The sequence below is a fragment of the Lepidochelys kempii genome, chromosome 15 (assembly GCF_965140265.1).
Source record: "Lepidochelys kempii isolate rLepKem1 chromosome 15, rLepKem1.hap2, whole genome shotgun sequence".
Lineage (NCBI taxonomy): Eukaryota > Metazoa > Chordata > Testudines > Cheloniidae > Lepidochelys > Lepidochelys kempii.
The window spans coordinates 1,150,159-1,175,204 of record NC_133270.1 but is presented as its reverse complement, the minus strand read 5'-3'; the positions used below and the strand labels follow the sequence as shown (position 1 = coordinate 1,175,204).

At 40.9% G+C, this 25,046-nt stretch overlaps 1 protein-coding gene across 13 annotated transcripts in view; it reads right to left on the bottom strand.

Moving 5' to 3' along the window:
• Positions 1-25,046, bottom strand: part of MTMR3 (myotubularin related protein 3) — a 241,690-nt gene that overhangs the window by 154,235 nt on the left and 62,409 nt on the right. For 11 of the 13 annotated variants that reach the window (XR_012155157.1, XM_073313592.1, XM_073313591.1 and 8 more), the window contains one exon: positions 4,251-4,331. The gene's annotated coding sequence lies outside the window, so the exon portion shown is untranslated. Of the gene's footprint in view, positions 1-4,250; positions 4,332-7,156; positions 7,180-16,295; positions 16,359-25,046 lie in introns of those variants that run through there. The other 2 variants (XM_073313593.1, XM_073313594.1) reach the window with 2 other exon arrangements.

Below are 25,046 nucleotides of genomic sequence, written 5' to 3'. Positions count from 1 at the left end.
AACTCTACCATTGAAGCCAATAGTGACACTCCCAAACATTTCAATGGAAGTAGTGCTTGGCCCATGCTCAGCACTGTTGAAAATCCTAAACAGAGTTAATATTGACTTTCCTCACACAGGGGCTGTAAGAGTAGATTTGTTAATGTATTAATGAATGGTTAACATGTCTGTAGCTGTCCTGATCTTATATATTTACTTCAAAAACAGTGTGCTTGTTTTATTCCCTTAAAGAATTGTCTCTGGCTAAGGAATTTATTTTTGTTTTGAGATTTCCTTTAACAGTTGTGTTAAGTAGAAGAGATGCTGAGCCTCTTGGCTAATCTAAGATGGTCTTTCAAAATTGTACACCTAGAGGGCTGCTGAGCCTGGGTCATCATGTAGTCTACAGTAGTGGTGTCCTACATGTGGCCCTTGTGACTAAATCGTTACCCAGAAGAAGTTCAGAAGAAAATATGTATTTGAAAGCAACTTGAAAATGTGCTCCCTGAGCTGTGTCCTGTGATTTTTGAACTACAGTGTTTAAATCAGCCTCTATGGAGAGGAGGATGGTGGCACCACTTCCTTAACTGCCTCTCGCACATAACCCCAGCAGCAGCTCTAGTGCACGGGAGCTGAAAGCACTCACAACTACTGTTCCTTCCCTGTTGCAGCACCTCATCAGCTTCCCTGAAGGCCATGAGCTGCACTGCAGGAGAGTGCAGGTGGTTCCATTGCCTGATTCTTGCCAATCTGTGAGTGCCCCAGAGAGAGCAGGATAGTTCTCACTGATCCTATGGGAGCTACTAGCAAAGGATCGCTCCACCTTCCCAACACAAACTACAGTAAAGCAGGGCAGCACATGGAAAGAGAAAAAGAGATGCTGAGAAACAACACCTTGATTTTGTGTGTCAGTTCTGGCACAAGTCAGAGCAGCCTGGGGTCTGTTCTAATTTAGAACAGCTGGCTATGGTCCCTGTGACGGAACATGCCTGCCCCGCACTGGTACTGCAGGGGTTAACTCCTCCCTTTGGGACAAGGAGGCCATGCCCCCTCAGCCCTGCTGGGCATGCTCCAGCTGGAGACCAGGTATAAAAGGGAGCAGCCCAGCTCATTCTGGGTGGACTGCTGAGAAGGGAGGATACACCTTGCAAGCTCCAGCCTGAAAACTGCAGAGGCCCCGGCGACAGATGCCGAGGTGCCAAAACCCAGGCGGACACCCAAAGAGTGTCGGAGTTGCTGAGAGCTGCACAAGCTGATGGAGCCCACAGACCCTGACAACATCTGGACCACTGTACCAGGGACAGGGTAGGAAGTAGCTCAGGGGGACTACTCATTGTGCTGGGTGGCATCAGCGTGCTTTGGTTATATTCCCCCCTGCCAGGGCCCTGAGCTGGTACCTGGTGGAGCAGGGAGAGCCCAGATCCCCCTACCCTGGCTACCACCACCCCCCTAGGCCACTCAGCCCTGCTGAAGAGGGCAGCCATATCGACTTTGGCTGCTAGGCCACAAAGAGATATTGACTCCAGACAGAAGGTCACTCTATCCCGATAGGGAGGCTGGCTGTATTGACTCCCGCCAGCTGAAGCAGCCGCGTTTCGCTGGCCTTGGCAGCGGTCCCCGGACAGCCAGAGCAGCCGCAGTCCCTGGCTGGAGCAGCTGCTGTCCACGGTCCCCAGCAGCTGGTGTCACTGTCCCCGGGTTCCCCCAAGCAGGGGTCCCTCCTGGCTGTCCCGCCCCCAGCAGCAGCTCCCTGGATGCCCCGCACCCAGCAGCAGCCCCCCACACCTCCCCCAAGATTTAATCACAAGTATTTCTAGTATAAATCATGGATAGCTCATGGGTTGTGAATTTTTGTTTATTGCCCATGACTTGTCCATGACTTTTACTAAAAATACCCATGACTAAACTGTAGTCTTATATATAGACTCTGGCCATTTGGCCACGCAACCCGCACCTGAGGACAACCATCTAGACTTTGGCCATTGGGTCACATTGCCTGGAAGAAGAGGGCAACCATATTCACTTTGGCCATTAGGCCACACTACCCCGAGACCCAGAGTGATCACGCAGACTTAGCTGTGGGGCTACAACAACTCTTACCCCATCCCAAAAGGGGATTGGGCACACCTGCTCTACGACAGTCCCCAAGAGACAAGGAGGGAAACAAATATGCAGGCACTACACCCTCTGGGAATGCCATCACATTAGGTGAATCACCAGCAGAAAACTTGTGGGGAATGGTGGGGTGGGTTCAGCTTCCTTTGTACCATCTGAGGGATGCAAATGGAGAAAAGTGGGCCAGAGAATCTGTCCAAAAGTATTGACTGTGGCCCCTTGACCTTTCTGAATTAATATGATTGACCCTCTGGCTGAAAAATCTGAACACTACTAGTTTACAGATCTGGGTTACAGAAAACTGTGTTAAATCACTATGATCAGAATTGATTTAGCAGTTCTCACTGCTAAAGATCAGATGAATTAAACAGTGAGCAGGTTTTCAATAAAGTGTCATATGCCTGGAAACAAGCAACATATTTCTTAGACACTAGAAGTAGGATCCTGAACTGTAAAATAAATAGCTGAAAAAGATTTGGCTGTAAAAATTATCAGCAATACTCTGAAAATGAAACCTTGTTTCTGTGAACTTTAGTCTTCTCTCAACAGGCAGCTTTGTTGGATTTCACTGATGTCAATCCACACATCATGCCACATTCCAGGGCAATTCAGTACAGAATGAGATTAGCACAAACCGTTCAAAGAAATCCATTCTCAAGACCACCTTTCACACAGGACCTGAGTTAATCTTCCCTGATTAGTAACTGAATGGAGTAAAAGTTCCAGTCTAGTTTAACTACAGCTAGCAAATCTCCAGTAGTTTACTGTGCGTTAATAACATTTCCCCCAAATCAGATGAAAATTCTCCAATATAGTTTAGGTCCTGACTGTTCAAGAAAACTTGACTCTCAAGTTCAAATCCCTATTCCTAGACAGCTGGTTGCTAGTAAAACTAATCCTTGTTCTTAAAAATAAAACTTCATTCTGGGGCTCACCAGTTCTGACAATCAAAAGGATATAAAGTTTTCAAAGTATGGGGCTATCCTTTCTACTGTAACTATATTTCTGACAAAGTAAGGTGTTTATGTTTCTTCCTGTTACCTTCTCCATCTGCATGTCCTAGCTGAAAGAGCAAGACGCCTAGTAAAGTTTATACTCTCATATTTAAAAGATATCTGCTTAGTGTTGAGAGCAAAGGAAAGTAAGAGAGAAAGAAAAAGGGACAGAGACCCCAGTATTTAATATTCTTTCCCTTCCTTCCCTGCACCTGAATTTCATTATTTTGATATTAATAGATTTTGTACTACCCACAAAATGTCCAGTGTGATACATATTTTTGTTCTAACAACCTGTAAGTGTACTGTAGAAGTTGCAGGTAGGAAACTGAAGGTTTTGATTAAAAAAAAAAGTGGCAAGGTGGGCACATTAAGCACTCCAGGAGATGGTTTGGGTTTTATCTAATGCCATGTCTGCACTAGCAAGCTTACAATGGCACAGCTGTACCGATGAGAACCTCTCCCATCAACATAGCGCTGTGCATACCACCCCTTATGCTGGCAAAACTTATGTCACTCAGGGGGGTGGGTTTTTTCCCCTGCACAGATGAGCGACATAAGTTTTGCCGACATAAGTGGTAGTGTAGACATGGCCTAAGAGGCAGGTGAGACAACTGACACTGGGTAGAGAATAAATCTTTTTTACCCTCTTCTACATGAGTCCAGAGATGGCTTGAAATTATTTTTGAGAGGGGCTTGAATTTCCAGTTTCCCCTCCCAGCAACCCTTACCAGTAACTGTCCTACTGCCCTCTCCCTGATGTCTACCACTGCATCTAAAATTCGCTGAATGATTCTGCAAAACTGTTCAGCAGTGAAGTGGTTAGCACTACTGACATTTATGTTGCCATCTTTAGATTTCTCTGTTAATACAGACTCAGGAAAACTATACTGGTTCACATTTGGAAGATTTTTTTCACAGCCAAAAGGGCTAGAAAACTTTTTTTAAAGTGGAAGATTCTGGAGCACAATTCTGTGGTAAGTTCCACAGTTGCAAAAAAAGAAACCAAACAAACAGGAAAAAAAAAAAACCACTACTGGATCCTGCCCAATGTCTTAGGAGGGTGACCTTAGTTTGCCTCTTATTTCTTGAACAGACTAATCAATCATAGCTGTGCAAACCAGCAGCAAAACTTGTCTAGATAAAAATCTATAAACTTACCAAATAGTGATAGATAACAAATGAGCGTTCTTTGTCCCAGCAAGTTTCAGATGTTGTTTTTCTGACACTTCACCTTGAAAGCTGCAAAAATCAAAGACAGTGCTTTAAAAGTCTTCAATCAAAAAAGCATTTTTTATTTCAAAAACAGGCTATTAAAACAAACTCAGTTACCACACAAATCTTCCCAGTTTAAAAACGAAAAAGTCAACAACTGCTAGCTACTGGATGAAACTTCATAACTAGCCAGATCTCAATATACCTGAAGGTGGTTGAGGTAATATCTTTTACTGGACCAACTTCTATTGGTGAAAGCAACAAGCTTTGAAGGGGTCATATAGATTTATGAAGCACACAGAGTTCCGGTTAAAGTCTGACTCTTGAAAGGGAATGAGTCAGAAAAGCTGCCCATAAGGTTTCTCAACTGTTTTTCAACCCTCTTCCCAACAGGGAAGTATCAGAAGATATTATTTAGCAACAGGCTTTAGGAAAGCTAATATCTACACCAGACCCAACCTCTCTTTGTACAGAAATCTTACAACAGATTTGGCTTTTTACCAAAAAATTAAAAAACAAAAACTATTAATGGGAGAGGACGTACTGCATCAGATTGGTAGCCAATTAATCTGTTATCTTCTCTTTGACCATGCCTAGTACCAGATGAGTTAGAGAGTGTAAGAAACCCCAAAGTGGCCAATTATGTCCATATAAGAAGTTTCTCCCTAATCCCAATTTTTTTAAGTTACCTAAAGTTGTGCAAACAGATAGCTTTCAATGTAAAATATTTTTGCCCCACTTATGCAAAAGCCCAGACTTTATAGGGAGGAAAGGTCTAATCTACATAGGAATGAGGCAATGACGTCACCTAGGATCCACAGGCATCTTTCATCACATTTGAATGACTACTCTGACAACTGAAATCACATGAGGCTAAAAAACTGTATGCTAAATTGAATACTAGAACCCCAAAATTAAAACTCCTGTCTCAAACCAGCCATTTCTAGAAGTATGCAAGTACCAAACAGATGGAATACCACTTCCATGCACCCAGTGAACCGCTTGTGTTCTTTACAATAACTTGGAAACCACCCTAATGGCATGCCAGGGGCGTATGAACAAGGAAAATCAAAATTAAACAAAAATACCATTCTACCAATGGTAACAGTCTATCAATGTGACATTATATCAATGGAGATATACCCCTCAATTAGATTCTAGCTAAAAATCTCTATTTTCTTATATATGCATTGTCTAAATTAGTTAGTGGTTTGAACAGGAAAGAATAAAAAAAGAAAATACTTTCAGTTCACAAAAAACAGGGATATCTAATTTTAGGTCTGAGGTGCTGTGAGGAGAGAAAACTGAAAAACAAAAATAAAAAGACAAACATAGGAGCAAAGTCTATCAAGCACAAGGATTTTTAAAACAGTATGTAGTCAATGCACTTTAGAGAAGAACACAGATTTACATTAATTTTTAGCTACAATAAAAAAAATCTTGCAGTATCAATGTTTTATCTTGATAGTAGATAAAAGAGGATAAATGTGTCACTAATAATCACAATTCTTAAAACACACAGGTTAAAGTAAGATACTGAGAAACTGTATTTTATTATGCCTTGCACAATTGAGCAAAACTGCAGGTTAATTTCCAATTCCAGGGTCTTTATGATTGATGATGGTTAGCAGTGACATATGAAGCAGAAGTAACACAGCCTGATTAGCAAGTCAAGCTTACTGCACAAAGCTCACTTCTACAGTTGCTCAGTTGCACAAAGCTTGGTTTGACATGGAGACCAATCAAGTTTGTTACAGAAATTTATTTCTGGCAGTGTTTGGAAACTACCTCATGACAGATTCATTAGCATTCCTCTGTAAGGCTGCTGGTCATAGATAAGCAGCTAAAATGTTATCACTTCCTAAGTCAGCAACTTGGGCCAAAAAACAACAGGCTATACCAAGAAACACCACTCTGAATTAAGCTATCTTACAAATACCAACCAGCAGAGAGGGTAACAGTCTCAGTTTCTGATGTATGAGAGTGACTAGTTGTACAGCTGGTGATTTATTTTTAACATAATAAAGTGAAAGTTAATACTGACAGATTATCTCTGGCACGCAAGTTCCCTTTGACCCATGAGATAAAAGGGCCAGAAAACTAGTTACAGCTCCCAAATTCTAAAGGCCTGTCTGTGCTGGTCCCACCCCGAGAGTCAGAGCTGCTGCATAGCTGCTTTAAATTATACCATTAAGGACACTATAGCAGTGGAAACTAGGCATAACTCCACTACTTACCCTCCCCTGATGCTTCCCTAGCATCTGTGATATGCCTCTACAATGGAGTAGAGGGCAGATGGGACAGGAGCCAGCTGGGTCCGCTTCATGCCACCAAGAGAATTTTCTGCTAGCAATTTGTGTTCAGATTCTGGCCTTTTTGCCCCACCAGAGTGGCATAAAGAAGCCACATCTCATTTGATACTCTAGTCTAGAATACTGTGATAATGTATAATACACTACTATGGATTGGTATGTCTTAACTGTGTTAAAAATGGGGATGTGTTAATTTCCTATATGCACACTCTGGCTAGATGACGTACTTAAAATATGATTAATTTAATGATCATGAGGCTAAAAACTTCAGAGACAGTCTCTTGCTACCTGCAATACATAGGCACAATTGAGTGCATAAAAAAGGGCATGACTGTACAAAACCTTATTCTCCGGAAGAAGTCCAGCTTCAACAAGTACTGTCATTGGCTTCAGTGGGATTGTTCATACGAGTAAGAGTGTATAGGATTGAGCCCTAAGAAGTTAAAGATGACTTGTAAAGGAAAAGTAGTAAGTTTGTATCTCTCTGTTTTTCTTCTTTGAGATGTATAAAGAAGTTACGAAAGAGTCACCCTCACCCACCTGCCAAACTGTTTTTATTCTAGTTGTTTATTACAAGTAGAAATTTAGGTCTTGTTTACCCCATTGTTCCTGGAAGACTCTATGGAAAACAGAAGAAATAGTAGCATCATGACATCACAAATACCATGGCAGTGAACTATGAAGAGATGGAATTTTTAGTTAATCTTTCCTTTAACATCTATTTAACTCAAATTCTGACAAACTGCTGAGAGAAAAGATCTCTTAGTTAAAAATTTAAACACATCTGCCCTGTCAATTAAAGGCCCGGGAAGCTCCCAATCCACTTCTCTGAACCTCCAAAGAAACCTCCAGCAAAAACCTCAAAAGGCAAAATTTTACATTCCTAATATTTACAAGGCAAGACAGAGTGAGGGGAAGAGCTTTTGGAAAGGAGGAAGGGGAAAAAAAAAAAACCCACACACAAACCCAAATCTTTTTTAGCCTTCAGCAAAAAAAACAACGCACAATTTTGTTTCTTTCTTTGACAATCATCTTTAAGAAAGGGTTTGGGGTTTTTTTGCTTGCTCAAGTGTAGCATTTCTGCTTTGACTGTGCCATGTTATGTCACAACCTAATGTTATGTAAATATGGTTTCATATGAGTAGTTCCTTATTTTTAAATAGTTTAATGGAGTGGCTCACACACACACACACACACACACACACACCCATTGGCAGTGTGGTAAATTGGCACCTCCCCCCTTTCTTTTTGTCCATGAAATGGCACACCTGCAACTTTCTCTCCTTTATTTGTCCACTTTGTTTTCCTTACTCTCAACTTTCCTTCTTTTCTGTTTATTTCTCCCCTGCTCTTGTTTCCTTTTACTCCTATTCCTCTCACAGCTTCTTATTCCTAGTCCTCAAAACATCAGAGGGCTACATATTCCTTGGAGTGCTGAAAGCTCTGGGATTGGGCGCCATGTGGTCTCGTGGCTGAGCTGAAAACCACAGGAGCAGATAAGAGACCCTTGAATCTGCAGGCCTATACCCAAGAGTTTCTCCTGCAGCTGTATATATTGAGGCTGCTATCTAAAGAAAACCCTAAAACACAGATAGGGAGGGAAAGCAGGAGGCTTTCAGGAAATAGTTGCTGTTTTATTCCTGCACTGTTTTATTCTAGCACTGTTCTTCTCTGTGATACACCTCCCTGGATTAGTTAGGGAGTTAGTTTCCCAGTTTAGAAAATAGCATCCATTGGGCCAGTAGCTAGACATACACCTGTGAACAAATGGGCTGAATGAACAAAGAGCATTCAGCCACACTGATTTTCCTACCTCCAAACTCAGGTTTTAGGCGATTTCTGTAACTCAGATACTACCTAAAGAGCCTTTTACTTCACTTGGATTCCTGCCTTTCTACAAAATTCCCTAGATGAGCAGCTTCACCAAGAAAAAAATATATATATTTTAGGTCTACAAATTCAAGAGCTTTTACAAGGTTTTATCATAGAATCATAGACTTTAAGCTCAGAAGGGACCATTATGATAGTCTAATCTGACCTCCTGAACTACGCAGGCCACAAAATCTCACCCACCCACTCCTGTAACAAACCTCTAACCTATGTCTGAGCTATTGAAGTCCTCAAATCATGGTTTAAAGACTTCAAGGTGCAGAGAATTCTCCAGAAACTGACCAGTGCCCCACGCTGCAGAGGAAGGCGAAAAACCCCCAAGGCCTCTGCTAATCCGCCCTGGAGGAAAATTCCTTCCCGACCCCAAATAGGGCGATCAGCTAAACCCTGAGCATGTGGGCAAGACTCACCAGCCAGACACCCAGGAAAGAATTCTCTGTAGTAACTCAGATCCCACCCCATCTAACATCTCATCACAAGCCATTGGGCATGTCTACTGCTAATAGTTGAAGATCAATTAATTGCCAAAATTAGGCTATCCCATCATATCATCCCTTCCATAAACTTATCAAGCTTTAGTCTTGAAGCCAGATATGTCGTTTGACCCCACTGCTTCCCTTGGAAGGCTGTTCCAGAACTTCATTCCTCTGATGGTTAGAAACCTTCATCTATTATCAAGTCTAAACTTCCTGATGGCCAATTTATATCCATTTGTTCTTGTGCCCACATTGATACTGAGCTTAAATAATTCTTCTCCCTCCGTGGTATTTATGCCTCTGATATATTTAGAGAGAGCAATCATATCTCCTCTCAGCCTTCTTTTGATTAGGCTAAACAAGCCAAGCTCTTTGAGTCTAAATGGCCCAACTTGATGATCACTTTAGATAAGCTATTACCAGCAGGACAGTGGGGTGGGAGGAGGTATTGTTTCATGGTCTCTGTGTGTATATAATGTCTTCTGCAGTTTCCACGGTATCCATCCAATGAAGTGAGCTGTAGCTCACGAAAGCTCATGCTCAAATAAATTGGTTAGTCTCTAAGGTGCCACAAGTACTCCTTTTCTTTTTGCGAATACAGACTAACACGGCTGTTACTCTGAAACCTTTCAGAAGACAGGTTTTCTATTCCTCAGATCATCCTAGTAGCCCTTCTCTGTATCTGTTCCAGTTTGAATTCATCCTTCTTAAACATGGGAGACCAGAACTGCACACAATATTCCAGATGAGGTCTCACCAGTGCCTTGTATAACAGTACTAACACCTCCTTATCTCTACTGGAAATACCTTGCCTGATACATCCCAAGACCACATTTGCTTTTTTGACGGCTCACCGTCATCCTGTGATCGACCAGTACTCCGAGGTCCTTCTCCTTCTCTGTTACTTCCACGTAACGCGTCCCCAGTATATAACAGAAATTCTTGTTATTAATCCCTAAATGCATGACCTTGCACTTTTCACTATTAAATTTCATCCTATCACTATTACTCCAGTTTACAAGGTCATCCAGATCTTCCTGTATGATATCCCGGTCCTTCTCTGTATTGGCAATATCTCCCAGTTTTGTGTCATCCTCAAACTTTATTAGCAGAGTCCAGCTTTGTGCCAAGGTCAGTAATAAAAAGATTAAAGAAGATTGGTCCCCAAACCGATCCCTGAGGAACTCCACTAGTAACCTCCTTCCAGTTCAGCTTTCAGTATGACCTGTTGTAGTTTCCCCTTTAACCAGTTCCTTATCCACCTTTCAATTTTCATATTGATCCCCATGTTTTCCAATTTAGCTAATAATTCCCCAGGTGGAACTGTATCAAATGGCTTACTGAAATCAAGGTAAATTAGATCCACTGCGTTTTCTTTGTCTAAAAAAAACCAAAACAAAAACAAACAAAAAAACTGTTACCTTCTGAAAGAAGGAGATCAGGTTGGTTTGACACAATCTTCCTTTTGTAAAACCACTGTATTTTGTCCCAATTACCATTGACCTCAATGTCCTTAACTTTCTCCTTCAAAATTTTTTCCAAGACCTTGCATACTACAGATGTCAAACTAACAGGCCTGTAGTTACCCAGATCGCTTCCCTGCCCCTCCTTCTTAAAAATAAGATCTATGTTGTCAATTCTCCAGTCATACGGTACAACCCCTGAGTTTATAGATTCATTAAAAATGTTTGCTAATGGGCTTGCAATGGGCTTTAATATTCTCAGATGAAGATTATCTGGGCCCCCCGATTTAGTCCCATTAAGATGTTCGAGTTTGGTTTCTACCTCGGATGTGGTAATATTTACCTCCATATCCTCCTTCCCATTTGTCATCCTACCATTATCCCTAAACTCCTCATTAAACACTGAGGCAAAGTATTTGTTTAGATATTGGGCCATGCCTAGATTATCCTTAACCTCCTCTCCATCCTCAGTGTTTAGTGGTCCCACTTCTTCTTTGTTTGTTTTCTTCTTATTTATATAGCTATAGAACTTTTTACCATTGGTTTTAATTCCCTTTGCAAGGTCCAACTCTACATGGCTTTTGGCCTCTCACTTTATCCCTACAAGTTCTGACCTCAATAGGGATTAGCAAGGAAAGCTACCTTGCTAATCCCTCCCATCTTCCACTCTTTGTAGGCTTTCTGCTTTTTCTTAAACCTCTCTCTAAAATGCTTGCTCATCCAGCTTTTCTTTTGGAGAAGTCCTTCTCAACAGTTACTCAAGATTAAATCCAGGCATTGCTAATCTCAAAGCATTAGTGGTGACTGATTTGGCTCTCTATAGAACTCTGTGAAAATGGGGATATGATAGTTTCCTTCACTCCCCCCAATCCCTAGTTAGGGTTGGGCATTAATCCACATTTTAGAAAAATGTCATTTTATTAATCTGATTATCTTCATTTATCTTTGCACGCTGGTTGAAATTTGAGATTACCTCTCACATCCCCCTAAGAAATGGAATTCAAAGCAACTGCCAATGGAGAAAATTCTCAAGTCCCAGGCAGCAAGAAAAGATTCAAATGAGAGAAGAGTCAGACAAAAGCACAGCCCAGACCACTACTGTCATATTACCTAACAGCTAGAAGCAGTTTGAAATTTATCATTGCAATGGAAAGGGAGAGCAAAGGCAGAATCCTGTATTAGAAGGGATCTATATTTTTTCCAAATTTATTATTTCCTACAAATAATCACATGATAAACAATTATTTCAACCTTAAATGGGATTACACTAAGATCCACTTTACTTTGATATTTTAGAGAAAAATCTCTATTTCGAGTTAAGACCCCGTGTACCAGGATTCTCCTGCATCCTCCTCAACACTGGGGAAAGACACCCCAACACTTTCAAGCTTCCATTAGGGCAGAAAAATGGAAGAATCCTTCACTTCCAGGGTGAATACAAATCAATGATTTTTTTATTTAAATTGGATTTTTTTTTTTATAAAATGCTTTGAGGGGAAAAAACCCATCTAAGGACAGTTTTAATTAAGATACATTATAGCTCAAAGACATCTCATCATGGAATAGGGATTATAAATTCTATAGTATGAAACAATATATTCATGTCATGTTTAAGAAAAGTTTTGTAAATGAGTGTCATGAATTAGGGACCCAGTCTTATGGGGTTCCACGGGCTTCTCTATAGATTATACAGGTTAATCTTTCTATCTACCAAATGGGACTCAGTGCTCTGTCTAGAAGATGCCATCAGAGATACTTAGTCTTGCAGTTCTCGAACTGTGGATTTGTGTCTCCAGAGGTAACATGCTTGTTAACAGCAAAAATGTTTTTAAATAAATATATAGAGGAGAGAGATAAGACCTCAACTCTATTGTCCCCCTGCAAATTTGTGTACACAGAGTCAATCCCTTACCTCTCTCTAAAAGTACAAAGTTTCAAAAAGATCAACGAATAGAAGATTTTGGGGGGGTGGAACAGAACTGGACAAGGAGAAGAAGTCTGGAGATAAATGTGAGAAGGGAGGGACATACGCTTTTTTTGTTAAAATATCATGTTTGCTGTTGAATAAAAAAATCCAGACTACTTAACGTTGTTGTTTTAGTTAGTTAAATTGTTTTATTTGCAAAAAGAAAAGGAGTACTTGTGGCACCTTAGAGACTAACCAATTTATTTGAGCATAAGCTTATGCTCAAATAAATTGGTTAGTCTCTAAGGTGCCACAAGTACTCCTTTTCTTTTTGCAAATACAGACTAACACGGCTGTTACTCTGAAACCTGTTTTATTTGTCTGTCTGGTGATGTTCTCCTCTTAATACAGCATGGCAAGAAAATCCTCCAAACATTAATGATTAACCTGTTGAATTGAAGATAGTTCACCTCCCACTCACTTCATAAATATCTGCTTCAATTATCTTTGGTAAATGAAATAACCAAACAATCATTCATCTTCTGATATAGCTGTAAAACTAATCTGAAAAGTTTTCAGAATAAATCTGTTTAAAAATGTATATATAGTGTGTATCTTCTAAAAATGAAACCTACATCTATTTCTGAGTTGTGAAGAATATGTATTATGGTTATAACAAACAACAAGAATGCACTTTTATGTAGAAAACCATGATTAAATAGAGTCTTCCTGACTAGTGATTTAAATTATGATTTAAATCAATTGATTTAAATCAAATCCACCCAGTTCACTTCTCTTCTGAAATTTTACATCCTCTCTTCTGATGTGCTGTTTTCATTCATTCAACATTTTAGAAGCCAACAGAATATTGTATTGTAAATGTGAGCATTTGTGTACAAAGTCGGATATAATTTCCCTGACACGAACTGCATATCCACAGGGCATTGGAGGTCTAATTTACTCTTTATTAATCTATTCTGTTGTTTCTCCTTTTCCCTCGTCCTCTATTCTGTGTTTTCCCTCTCTGCTCCTTTCACACTGTGTTGGCATTCTGTACCTGGATAGGTAGGCAAAGTTTCAGAGCTGTGTGGGTAGTTCTAAGCTGTAGACAGGAGAAGAGGGGATCTGATCTTAGTGTATAGGTATATAAATTGGGGGATGTTTTTGAGCAGATGGCGATTAGGTTGGAGGGAATTGAAGGGGCTTGGGAAGGCTCTAAGGTGAGAAGAGGACAGGATGGGTTAAGTAGGGGCAAATGGAGTCAATTGGTGATTGGTGGGGGGACGGGGGAGGTACTGACAGAAACAATTAAGAGACAAAGCGGGGTACAGCTAAGATGAAGGGAGAGGGGTAAAAGTATGAGAGAAAAGTAAAGGAGTGGAAAGAGGAACAAACGCTTTCTCCCACCCTGACCTTTACTGTGAAGTGTCCCAGATTTGCATTCTGAGAGGGGAAGGAAGGCAGAGAGGAAAGAAGATACCCCTTTTTCTTCCCACTTCTCCACCAACCTCCCTCATTCCCCACCAAAGTAGTTCCCTGTGCCATCTCTGCCCCCAACCACAGCGTCTCACTTTCTCTCTCTAAAAAGATGATCAACCTATAGAGGAGGATCAGGGAGGAACAGATTGCTACCTGCAGGCCCACAAGTAACTGTCTTTTCCATCTCTCCAATACCACTCTGTGTCCTCTTCTGTTCTGTGAACTGAACAGAGAAATTTACTAAAATGCTTCTCTCTGCAGTAGCAGCATGCAGTGCACACCAGAGCAGACTTCCTGTAGCTTTTATTTCACTTTAAACCACTGCAGCACAGAAGTGGGACTAAACAAAGTAACCCAATATGATACATCTGAAAATGAACTAAATTAAGAATGCTGGGCCCCTGAAGCCACTTTGTTCTGAGGAGTACTCTGGACTTTGTCAGTACCTAGTGCTAAGTTGCCTGTAGGAGCTTTCCTCATAAAGCTATTTTTATGAGGATGGGCTTAGGCCAAGTTTTTAAAAAATGGATGCCTACAGTAAGGGGCTTACAAATGCATATTCAGGCACCTAAATAAGTGGCCTCATTTTCACAAATGCTGAACAACCCATAGCTCCCATTTTGGCACCCATTTTGACAGTGGTACAATCTCAGGCTATTACTTACATTACTCAATGGATAAGGCACACTCTTCTAAATTAGAGGGTTAGGAATGCTAATCATTTCAAGCGATGTGACTGACTAAGCACTCACACTTTATAAAGCTGTCAATCACTCTGGATGTTGCTTGCACTGTCCCTTTCTAATTTCAAAAAGGGTCTAACTGTTAAGATTTAGTGAATCCTTGCAATTTGTTTAGTGTGTTTGCATGGTACATTGCACCTAAAGGATAGGATTCTAGGATTTTCTAGGATAATGAAATTCATTACTGCACTTTCCTAGTGTAGTATTTTCCTTACTATTTTTCTAATTAATTTTCGTAGTGGACTTCTGTGAAAACTTGTACCATCGATCAAATTAAAGAATACTTTCTCAACACTTCTCTGAAGAAGCTTGAACAAACAGTTGAGCATGACCTGAAAATTAAGCTGGCTGTGTCACACTGCGGTGCTGCTTAGTGAAAGAGAAGTTCCACAACTGAAGGTCCACTACTGAGAATGTCCTGCCCTATCACTCTGTGTAGTACAAATCTGCGGACAGGTACTTTGAGTATGACAACTGCTGCAAAATGTCAAGATAAAACAAGGAGAGAGAAGGGCAGTGTTTCAGGTACCCGGTGCAGACACTCAGCTGGTATAAATTCACTTATACCAGCTGAGGATCTGCACCCCAATACCCAAACCATAGCAGGATTTATAGTTCAAGATCAACATCCTGAATTACACTCAGAAACAAACTGGATGCCAGCACAATCCATAGACCTCCTGCTCCCTGCATGGAATGGTTACGAAAGTACAGAGCTGTCTTTTGTACCAGCAAAATCTTCTAGGTTGTCTTCAGGTATAGCCAGCCCCATCAACAGCACATTTCAGTGATGCAACTTGGGGATGACAAAGGCATCTGACTGGAACAAGGACCATAACAGAAAGAAAAGGTTGCCACTGTATGGAAGCATAGATGAAAAAGTATGCTTGACCTGGCCAAAGCCACTACAAAGTATTTACATACTACTGTGCATTTACATCGTTTTAGTCAAAATGTACAGACAAGAAAGCTGGATGAAAAACAGTCAAGAGCTAAGACATGAAAACAAATTTGGATTCTCTTTTCATAAAATTTAAAAACAAAAATTCTCTCTTCCCTTGCATTAGTCAAGAGTCACTTTCACAGGGCAAAAGTTGGTCCAAACAGCCAGTAAGTGTGAAATCACAAGAGCATCTACCAGCCTGATTAACTTAGTAGTTAAATTTTGCATTTTGGAAATTAACCAAGCAACAGGCTGGTTCTATTGAGATCCCTAAGACAGTTCTGTTTGCTAGAAATCAGTCCAAATACCTGCTCCATAGTAAGAAGAAAAGGAGTACTTGTGGCACCTTAGAGACTAACAAATTTATTTGAGCATAAACTTTCGTGAGCTTACAATAAAAAGGCCAAGAGTCCATCATCAGTTTCTTGACCTGCTTCAATTCTAAAAGCGCTGCAGGAACATTTCTTTTAACCACAGGTATCTGTTATCTCCTTTAAACAGAAATGTATGCATGTGACCGTGTCATATATAAGCGTACAAGGAAAAGTTTTTCATAAAGACACAGTGTCAACTTGTTTTTGTTTCTTTTTCCTGATATAGCACTCTTTAAACACTGTCCTAATTATTTTTTTAACCCTGTTATATACAGTTTTTCTGCTCCTCTTCTTGTGTTTGAAAGATCTTTAAGGAAGATCTGAGAGCAACATCAGCTCAAGTTAATTGTGCTAGGGCTAACCAGTTTTCTTTTCTCTCTGTGCACAAAGCTGCCTGCTGCTTACCTGTCACTACAGCTTCAGTTTAAACTCTGCTGCTGCTATCACTGGTAAACACCCTCTTGCAGGCTGAAAGAAAGGCATGCTCCATCATTAGTTAAACTTACTATACACAAAATGCACAATGGAAGCAAACTGAAAAAAGAAAAATAAGTGGATTTTCTTTCTTTCCCATCTCTTTTAGTTACAGTAATCTTACAGTTTACTTGCAATGGGAAAAAGTACAATATTTTCAGATGCAAGTGTGACAAACTGACTATATCATTTTTAAACAACAAATCTGAATGTGGAATTCTTCAACTAAAATACACATTCAGTAGGTACTGCAGGTAAAAAACAAAATAGTTATCAGCAGTCAACAATTCAAATATACAAGGGACCCTATGACAACAGTAGGGAGAAAGGGGAAATCTGTACCAATATACAAACATCTGTAAACTGAGCTAAATTAACAAAGTCAGAAATTTAGACTGACCAGAGGATCAGTGTAAAATCTAAATTTCCTGGATTCAGAAAGCTTAATCAAACCTTTACTATTTAAACAGTTTGTATGTCTGTCCAATTTCTGTGGGAATGGAATTAATGTAAGTTTCCAAACCTTCCAATGGTACTTTTAAAAAGTGTGTTTAAGGCACCTTTGTAAAATGCATATTTATGTACTCAAATTTACATTCATGGATTCACTTTAAGTGATTCTTGAAGACCCATTATTTACTTGAGCAATTAGGGCTAAGTAAATATGCATTTAGAGACTTTAAAGATACTGACTGAATTATTTAACTTTGATAAACTGTAATATTTATCAATTAAATATTCTCAAGTGCTCTTACAGCCCTATGCAATAAATCAAATTAGCTTTTTGTGGAACATTAAGTCCAGTGGGTCTCAACTTTATCCTTTCTGTGACCTTCATGTTACAACAGAAAAGATTTGGAACCTCCGTCCCTTCCATACGTTTTGGGACTCCCCTCTCACCTAGCAATAAAGAAAGGAAGGATGTTCGTGACTCCCTGAAATCTGCTCAGAGCCATCCTTGGTGTCACAACCACTGGTTAAGAACCATGATTTATCATGTAATTCTGAATTTAGGGAATGTGCTAGATCTGTAGTTAAACATTACTATGAAATTTACAGGAAACATGAATTGCAGAAGTCTAGCAAAGGATAGCTAAGGAAACATCTGTCCATTTTTACTTTCCCTACATATGTTTTTAACTAAAAAAGAAATAAAGAACATTTTTGATATAGAGGAAAAATTTAAGTTGAATAATTCACATCTATGTTTCTGGTTTCTTAATATAAATGACCATAGCACTTCATTGGGGTTGACAAGGTGAGGATGCTGCTACCCTTGATGGATCTAAACCTTTGAGTAAATACGGCTAGCTGGCCAATAATGGGCATATAATGCATATTCAGGCCAGCCTATTTAGGTACAGCATGTTTTTCCAGCATTTTTTTAAAAATTGTCCTCAACAAGAAAATAAAGAGCTAGACTAGCAGAAGACCCTCTCCCCTATAAGACAGGAAACTCTGGAGTGTGTAGGAAGGAGGAGAGGCTTTAAGCAAAAAAATAAAAAAACACCCTTCTCCATTCCATCAGCCAGGAGGAGTACGGCAGAAAGAGGAACTCGAGTTTCAGACACCTACCAGCAAAAGGCTGGTATGGAAATACCCAGCCTAGGAACAACACCTTGGCAGATAGAGTCTGAATAACCACTTTCTTTGGAGAATGGCTGGGACCTGCCTACCAACTATGTGTTTAGAATTTATCATTTCTTTCAAAACAAAAATTAAGCTTCTAACCCTTATGGTTGTGAAGAATACTTCACAAATATGAGTAGAGGGTGACCCATGCCATCCTGTCACTTTCCTTTTATCGGCAGATAAAAAGGAAAGTGAGGGAGGAAGAGAAGACTTAGATTTCAGACATCTACCAGCCAAAGGGTTAGATGCAAGAGAGTCATAGAATCATAGAATATCAGGGTTGGAAGGGACCCCTGAAGGTCATCTAGTCCAACCCCCTACTCAAAGCAGGACCAATTCCCAGTTAAATCATCCCAGCCAGGGCTTTGTCAAGCCTGACCTTAAAAACCTCTAAGGAAGGAGATTCTACCACCTCCCTAGGTAACGCATTCCAGTGTTTCACCACCCTCTTAGTGAAAAAGTTTTTCCTAATATCCAATCTAAACCTCCCCCACTGCAACTTGAGACCATTACTCCTCGTTCTGTCATCTGCTACCATTGAGAACAGTCTAGAGCCATCCTCTTTGGAACCCCCTTTCAGGTAGTTGAAAGCAGCTATCAAATCCCCCCTCATTCTTCTCTTCTGCAGGCTAAACAATCCCAGCTCCCTCAGCCTCTCCTCATAACTCATGTGTTCCAGTCCCCTAATCATTTTTGTTGCCCTTCGCTGGACTCTCTCCAATTTATCCACATCCTTCTTGTAGTGTGGGGCCCAAAACTGGACACAGTACTCCTGATGAGGCCTCACCAATGTCGAATAGAGGGGAACGATCACGTCCCTCGATCTGCTCGCTATGCCCCTACTTATACATCCCAAAATGCCATTGGCCTTCTTGGCAACAAGGGCACAATGCTGACTCATATCCAGCTTCTCGTCCACAGTCACCCCTAGGTCCTTTTCCGCAGAACTGCTGCCTAGCCATTCGGTCCCTAGTCTGTAGCTGTGCATTGGGTTCTTCCGTCCTAAGTGCAGGACCCTGCACTTATCCTTATTGAACCTCATCAGATTTCTTTTGGCCCAATCCTCCAATTTGTCTAGGTCTTTCTGTATCCTATCCCTCCCCTCCAACGTATCTACCACTCCTCCCAGTTTAGTATCATCCGCAAATTTGCTGAGAGTGCAATCCACACCATCCTCCAGATCATTTATGAAGATATTGAACAAAACCGGCCCCAGGACCGACCCTTGGGGTACTCCACTTGATACCGGCTGCCAACTAGATATGGAGCCATTGATCACTACCCGTTGAGCCCGACAATCTAGCCAGCTTTCTACCCACCTTGTAGTGCATTCATCCAGCCCATACTTCCTTAACTTGCTGACAAGAATACTGTGGGAGACCATGTCAAAAGCTTTGCTAAAGTCAAGAAACAATACATCCACTGCTTTCCCTTCATCCACAGAACCAGTAATCTCATCATAAAAGGTGATTAGATTAGTCAGGCATGACCTTCCCTTGGTGAATCCATGCTGGCTGTTCCTGATCACTTTCCTCTCATGCAAGTGCTTCAGGATTGATTCTTTGAGAACCTGCTCCATGATTTTTCCAGGGACTGAAGTGAGGCTGACTGGCCTGTAGTTCCCAGGATCCTCCTTCTTCCCTTTTTTAAAGATTGGCACTACATTAGCCTTTTTCCAGTCATCCGGGACTTCCCCGGTTCGCCACGAGTTTTCAAAGATAATGGCCAATGGCTCTGCAATCACAGCCGCCAATTCCTTCAGCACTCTCGGATGCAACTCGTCCGGCCCCATGGACTTGTGCACGTCCAGCTTTTCTAAATAGTCCCTAACCACCTCTATCTCCACAGAGGGCTGGCCATCTCTTCCCACAGTTAGGGCCCAGGGACAGCATCACAGTAGAAATCACAGCATCACAGTTAGAGTCCACAGTTAGGGCCCAGGGACAGCATCACAGTAGAAATCATAGCCCCTTTCCCAGTAAATGGTAGCAGGGTGACTGGGCTATTCACTACGGTGTCAAATGCTGAATCTGGTTGCTGAAGATTCCCATCTTTGTATCTCTCAGTTTATAAGTGGTCGATAAATGTTACAAGCCCTTCTAGTAAGAATCCCACTGCTCACCACAGCAGTTGAGGATCTGGCTTCTCACGAGGACAGTCTCTGGTCCTCACTGGTAGGGATCCACCCTTCATATGCCTATTGACCCATGGCTGGTAGTATATTAATGTGTATATTAATTTTAGAGCAAGGCTGTGGAAACCAGTATCAGCTACATGGAGTAGAATACCAGCAAAATAGTGCAGGTCTCGCCATAATGCCAAGTTTATACTGAAGGTCACTTTAAAGGGTCACTGTTTTACAATATATGATTTTTAAATTGACACTCTCTTTACCTATGCAACACCTCAGATACTTAAAAGTGAACACATTTTTAAAATCCAATTTACTTTTCACTATTTATGTTCTTTGTGTACTTTTGCCACTCTGAACAATGAAAATCAATGAAGTCAGTTTCACTGTTCACAGTGAATTTAACTCTCAGGTTCTTAGTGCTTCAGTGTTTGTTACCAACATTGCAAGAGAATGATATATTTGTTTATTTTTAATTGAAAATATTTCTTTTGGATTTTGGGGGTTTTTTTATTAAACCAAAGAAATTCTGGTCCAAATTTAAGTTTACTGTGTACATTTGAAAGATTAACATGGATCAAGAAACAGTGAGGTTTATTTTTCTGATAAAATATTTTTTAAAGTGCAGAATGTGGCTGCTTGTTATCCACAGACAGCATATTACATGAATCTTCCAACTCCTAAGACTGGATTCTTATTCTTAATAAGTGGATTCTTATTCACTTATGGGTGCAATCAAGGTGTTGATTTTTATCTGCAAAACTATGATTTAAGTCACGACTATTTGAGAAATGACCTCTCCACTTCACCCCACCATGTATTATCATGGCAGCTAAAATTAGTCTAGGATAACTTTAAAATGCTTAGATTTAAGTATCTGAGACTCAAGGCAAAGCTTTATAAGTGGAAGATCCCCAGCTATGTAATCAAATTCCCTCACTAGTCCAACAGAGACCACTCTTTAGGGCACAATACATAGCCTCTCCCTCCTTTCGGGCAGGCACTCATCATGCTTTGTGAAGGCTAGGACTATAACAGGGTTTAAAAGCGAACTGGATAAATTCATGGAGGTTAAATCCATTAATGGCTATTAGCCAGGATGGGCAAGGAATGGTGTCCCTAGCCTCTGTTTGTCAGAGAGTGAAGATGGATGGCAGGAGAGAGATCACTTGATCATTACCTGTTAGGTTCACTCCCTCTGGGGCACCTGGCATTGGCCACTGTCGGTAGATAGGAGACTGGGCTGGATGGACCTTTGGTCTGACCCAGTATGGCCATTCTTATATTCATCATAAGAGAACTCAAAATGAGAATTCTCTATATATTGATGCTACAGATTAAACGTTTACAGATATTTTTCAGCATGCTGATCCCAACTGCAGAAGTTCATCAACTTTATTCCATTTTTGGGTATAAAACTGACAAAAAGTGGTATTACAATTAATGGTTTGCTGCTGGTGAAGATAACAGTGAACTACTGACTTCACTGGTGGCAGCATAAGACCCTTAGTCAGCAGCATTTGGTCTTGTTATGTTTTATATGCATTTGCAATGCGACATCTTGTAGTTCATCCTGGTTACTGAATGATATGGACATGGCACTGGAAACCAAATTCAGACCCTGTTTATATGAAATAATGACGAGAAGTCCCCGTTTAAAGATCATACAGTGAGACATTGCCACAACTTTGCATTAGGAGATGCAGTACAACAAAATGACGTAGGCCACCCCACACAACAAAAAGGCATCCTGCACTTTTTTTTAGATAGATTTTAATTTACAAAATGGCTGCCTTTATTTCCAAGTGTATGGTATACATTTTATTTTCTGGTGAAAATTGATTTAAACTGAAAACCAGACTCCTTTATTATTTTGCCTATATTATTTGCCTAGTTTGTAGGATTACATTTCAGCAACAAGTTATTAAAACCATCAACCTCCTCTCTTATAAATCCACAGACAAAAAGCGGAAAAGAAAGGTCACAGAACTAGGGTTTTCTAAGTAACCTGTTAGGATCTTATCTGACTTACAAGGAATCCTTCAAACTCCATTGACATAAATGAAGAATAAAGAAGAATAGCAACTCAGACCGCATAGTCCAATAGCCTTTTATTTTGATTGGCATAAGAACTTGCAGACCCATCTCTAAGTGAAAGTAATCCAGCAGGTTCCAGAGGGAGTACAGTATATCAGTAAAAACAACGAGGAGTCCTTGTGGCACCTTAGAGACTAACCAATTTATTTGAGCATAAGATTTCGTGGGATATAACCCACTTCATCAGATGCATGGAGTGGAAAATACAGTAAGCAGGAATAAATAAATAGCTCATGAAAAGATGGGAGTTGCCTTACCAAGGGGGGAAGGCGGGTCATAACAAGGCCAATTCAATTAGGGTGTACTGATACAGACTAACACGGCTACCCCTCTGAAACCTATAGTATATCAGAATTTTAATAAAAATTGCTTCTATTATATATAAGCAAAACAGCACTGCAGAAACACATCCAATAATACACTAAAAGGATTACTTAATTTCTTAGCCCTGGTTTTACATTTTTCTATATAAATTTAGTACACTTATTTCTGGATCTACAACAGAAACCAACAATGTTTGTACAGTATTGCCCTGGGAACAATCTGCCACCCAAATATTATATTCTAAAGTATCAGTTCTCAAATTTCATTGAACCGTGACCCACTTCCGACAACAAAAATTACTACATGACCAGGGGAGGGAGGTAGTGCGGGGATGGGAGGTGGCGCAGATAGAGCCCAAGCCCAAGCCCCACTGCCTGGGGCTAAAGCACTGAGGCTTCAGGTTCAGTCCCAGTCACTCTAATGCTGGCCCTGGTGACCCCATTAAAATGGGCTCAAGACCCACTTTGGGATCCCGACCCACAGTTTGAGAACCACTGTTCTAAAGCATGCCAAGTAATGGTCCTGGATGAAAATTCTTCTAAGTTGACTGTAAACCAAATTAGAATCAATGAACAGATTAGCTCTTAAAATACCACATGGACTGCATTTCTTTTCCACTATGGACTGTATCTCTTTTCCATTAACCTAGAAGTATACTTTTGTCAACTGGATCTGAAATTGTGATACCTGTACAACTGCATTTTTCCACAATCTTGTCATTTTCTCTCAAAGTACAACCTCCATTCTTATAATTGTTTAAATCATAGACTAGCACTTCTGCTACCAGCAATTTCTATGGTCAATCTCAATACAGCATTAAAATTAGTAAACTGAATGTATTCATTTCTTCCAGCTACCATTTCAGCACCAAGGATATCTATCAGACCTACTGGGAAAGACATGAACACAGAGACCTACTCACTGCTTCCAGATTTCACTTCCTGTTACACAATACCTGAACATATCTTAACATATCTGAACACTAACTTGTAGAACCTGCTGCACAGGAAAGGATCCGGGGCTGGGTGGACATGCTTTTGTGATGCGTTTTTGGACTACAAGTTAGTGTTGTTATGGGTACTATCACAACATGTTCTTAATAGAAGCAAATATACATAGAGGCACAAAGCTGCATGAAAAGTCTATGAGATCTGTATATTAATGAGACTGCAACGACTCACCATAATACACATTTTCTGAATAATTCAATTTCTGTTTTACATACACTAAAAAAAATTAAAGAATACTAAAGTTATGAAGTCAAGCTCTCAAAAAGTTAGGAATGCCAGAAATTAAGGTTGCCTGTACAACTTTTAATTCAGCCCTCTTGTGTGTATGCCTAAAGTATTTAATGATCACATACCATTCTTTCCACAGGACCCTTGCCTCACTCAATGCCCTGGATGGACAGCGCTCAACTGAATGGGAAGCTATTTCTTTCTATCTTCATCATTCAATGTGTGAACCCATGCCTTAATTATCTCACACTATTGATACTCCGCACTGAATAAAGATATTTCCTCATGGGCTTCATCTGATGCTCATTACCTTAGCCCAATTGTGCTTAAAAAATGTTTATGAATTTATCTTTGCAACGTCTCTGTGAGGTAAAGTGATGGTGCTATCCCCATTTTAAAGACAAGAAACTAAGACAGAGAATAACTGTCTCAACTGTCCACTAATTTTGGGTCCCCAAATCAAGCTATTTAGGTTTTTCAGAGTACCTCACATTTTTTACAGCTCTTTATATGTTCAAAGCACAGCTCCCATAGGTCTGAGTGCTCAGTACTTCTGCAAATCATGTCTCTAGTTGGGCACCCAGAAAATGAGGAACACTCAGTGGTCATCTGTGGAAAATTTCGATTTAAATGATTAGGCCAGTGTAGCGAAGCAACGACTCACCAGTGCGGTGCCTCCTGCTGGTCATCTTGGGAATTAGCTCTCCAGTGTACGGAGCGCCTCCTACTGGCCGATGTCTCGCCTGCCGCTGGCCCCTGTGTCCCTTCCAGACCCCTGTGCCCTTTACCTTGGGGTGCTGCCCTAGCAGTACCCTACCACGCTCTGGGTTTCCCCTTCCAGGGAAACCCCAACTCTCTCACCCACCTTGCCTAAGTGACTACTGCCATCATCATCTAGCCCCCGCTCACTGGAGCAAACTGCAGTCTGTCATGACCACTCATCATTAGCAAGGAGGTTGGACCAGCTGCCTCTGCCTAACCCCGGGCTGCACCTCTGCAACCCCAGTACCTGTATAGACCTTCACCAAGGTCTGCAGCCTGGGGGTTTACCAGGCTGGAGTTCCCCAGCTCCCTTACCCTATTCCCCAGCACTGCTCCAGTTTCAGGTACCATATGTTCCCCAGCAGCTAGGCCCTCTCCCTCCAGGACTAAAGAGAGACAGCTCCTCCAGAACCTGGCCCCCAGCCCTCTTATAAGGGCCAGCTGGGCCCTGATTGAGCTGGCCACAGCTGTGGTCAGCTACTCACTCAGCTTCCCCCA